The following is a 3,522-nucleotide window of genomic DNA, read 5'->3' on the forward strand; positions in this document are numbered from 1 at the left end:
AAGAATTTTAAGAGAGCTGAGTGACCAATCTAAAAGGAACAATATAAGAATTATAGGTATTCCAGAAGAAGTAGAGAGAGAAAAGGGGATAGAATATGTCCTTGAAGAAATAATTGCTGAAAATTTCCCCAAACTAGGGGAAGAAATGGCCTCTCAGACCACAGAGGTACACAGAACTCCCATGACAAGGGATCCAAGGAGGGCAACACCAAGACACATAATAATTAAAATGGCAAAGATCAAAGACAAGGACAAAGTATTACAGACAGCCAGAGAGAAAAAAAAGGTTACCTACAAAGGAAAACCCATCAGGCTATCATCAGACTTCTCAACAGAAACCCTACAGGCCAGAAGAGAATGGCATGATATACTTAATGCAATGAAACAGAAGGGCCTCGAACCAAGACTGCTGTATCCAGCACGAATATCATTTAAATATGAAGGAGGGATTAAACAATTCCCAGACAAGCAAAAGTTGAGGGAATTTGCCTCCCACAAAACCACCTCTACAGGGCATCCTACAGGAACTGCTCTAGATGGGAGCACTCCTAAAAAGAGCACACAACAAAACACCCAACATATGAAGAAGGGAGGAGGAGGAATAAGAAGGGAGAGAAATAAAGAATCATCAGACTGTTTATAATAGCTCAACAAGAGAGTTAAGTTAGACAGTAAGATAGTAAAGAAGCTTACACTAAACCTTTGGTAACCACAAACTTAAAGCCTGCAATAACAATAAGTACATACCTTTCAATAATCACCCTAAATGTAAATGGACTGAATGCACCAATCAAAAGACACAGAGTAATAGAATGGATAAAAAAGCAAGATCCATCCATATGCTGCTTACAAGAGACTCACCTCAAACCCAAAGACGTGCACAGACTTAAAGTCAAGGGATGGAAAAAGATATTTCAAGCAAACAACAGAGAGAAGAAAGCAGGTATTGCATTTCTGGTATCAGACAAAACAGACTTCAAAATAAAGAAAGTAAAAAAAGACAAAGAAGGACATTACATAATGATAAAGGGCTCAGTCCATCAAGAGGATATAACCATTATAAATATATATGCACCCAATACAGGAGCACCAACATACCTGAAACAAATATTAACAGAACTAAAGGAGGAAATAGAATGCAATGCATTCATTCTAGGAGACTTCAACACACCACTCACTCCAAAGGACAGATCCACCAGACAGAAAATAAGTAAGGACACAGAGGCACTGAACAACACACTAGATCAGATGGACCTAATAGACATCTACAGAACTCTACATCCAAAAGCAACAGGATACACATTCTTCTCAAGTGCACATGGAACATTCTCCAGAATAGACCACATACTAGGACACAAAAAGAGCCTCAGTAAATTCCAAAAGATTGAAACCCTACCAACCAACTTTTCAGACCACAAAGGCATTAAACTAGAAATAAACTGTTCAAAGAAAGCAAAAAGGCTCACAAACACATGGAGGCTAAACAACATGCTCCTAAATAATCAATGGATCAATGACCAAATCAAAATGGAGATCCAGCAATATATGGAAAAAAATGACAACAACAACACTAAGCCCCAACTTCTGTGGGACACAGCAAAAGCAGTCTTAAGAGGAAAGTATATAGCAATCCAAGCATATTTAAAAAAGGAAGAGCAATCCCAAATGAACGGTCTAATGTCACAACTATCAAAATTGGAAAAAGAAGAACAAATGAGGCCTAAGGTCAGCAGAGGAGGGACATAATAAAGATCAGAGAAGAAATAAATAAAATTGAGAAGAATAAAACAATAGCAAAAATCAATGAAACCAAGAGCTGGTTCTTCGAGAAAATAAACAAAATAGATAAGCCTCTAGCCAGACTTATTAAGAGGAAAAGAGAGTCAACACAAATCAACAGTATCAGAAACGAGAAAGGAAAAACCACTACGGACCCTGCAGAAATACAAAGAATTATTAGAGACTACTATGAAAACCTATATGCTAACAAGCTGGGAAACCTAGGAAAAATGGACAACTTCCTAGAAAAATACAACCTTCCAAGACTGACCCAAAAAGAAACAGAAAATCTAAACAGACCATTTACCAGCAACGAAATTGAAGTGGTAATCAAAAAACTACCAAAGAGCAAAACCCCCGGGCCAGATGGATTTACCTCGGAATTTTATCAGACATACAGGGAAGACATAAAACCCATTCTCCTTAAAGTTTTCCAAGAAATAGAAGAGGAGGGGATACTCCCAAACTCATTCTATGAAGCTAACATCACCCTAATACCAAAACCAGGCAAAGACCCCACCAAAAAAGAAAACTACAGACCAATATTCCTGATGAACGTAGATGCAAAAATACTCAACAAAATATTATCAAACCGAATTCAAAAATACATCAAAACCATCGTACACCATGACCAAGTGGGATTCATCCCAGGGATGCAAGGATGGCACAACATTCGAAAGTCCATCAATATCATCCACCACATCAACAAAAAGAAAGACAAAAACCACATGATCATCTCCATAGATGCTGAAAAAGCATTTGACAAAGTTCAACATCCATTCATGATAAAAACTCTCAGCAAAATGGGAATAGAGGGCAAGTACCTCAACATAATAAAGGCCATCTATGAAAAACCCACAGCCAACATTATATTGAATAGCGAGAAGCTGAAAGCATTTCCGCTGAGATCGGGAACTAGACAGGGATGCCCACTCTCCCCACTGTTATTTAACATAGTACTGGAGGTCCTAGCCACGGCAATCAGACAAAACAAAAAAATACAAGGAATCCAGATTGGCAAAGAAGAAGTCAAACTGTCACTATTTGCAGATGACATGATACTGTACATAAAAAACCCTAAAGACTCCACCCCAGAACTACTAGAACTGATATCGGAATACAGAAAAGTTGCAGGATACAAAATCAACACACAGAAATCTGTGGCTTTCCTATATACCAGCAATGAACCAACAGAAAGAGAAATCAGGAAATCAACTCCATTCACTATTGCATCAAAAAAAATAAAATACCTAGGAATAAACCTAACCAAAGAAGTGAAAGACTTATATTCTGAAAACTACAAGTCACTCGTAAAAGAAATTAAAGGGGACACTAACAGATGGAAACGCATCCCATGCTCATGGCTAGGAAGAATTAATATCGTCAAAATGGCCATCCTGCCCAAAGCAATATACAGATTTGATGCAATCCCTATGAAACTACCAGCAACATTCTTCAATGAACTGGAACAAATAATTCAAAAATTCATATGGAACCACCAATGACCCCGAATAGCCAAAGCAATCCTGAGAAAGAAGAATAAAGTAGGGGGGATCTCACTCCCCAACTTCAAGCTCTATTATAAAGCCATAGTAATCAAGACAATTTGGTACTGGCACAAGAACAGAGGCACAGAACAATGGAACAGACTAGACAATCCAGACATTAACCCAGACATATATGGTCAATTAATATTTGATAAAGGAGCCATGGACATACAATGGCGAAATGACAGTCTCTTCA

Source organism: Manis pentadactyla, chromosome 13 (genome assembly GCF_030020395.1).
Source record: "Manis pentadactyla isolate mManPen7 chromosome 13, mManPen7.hap1, whole genome shotgun sequence".
Lineage (NCBI taxonomy): Eukaryota > Metazoa > Chordata > Mammalia > Pholidota > Manidae > Manis > Manis pentadactyla.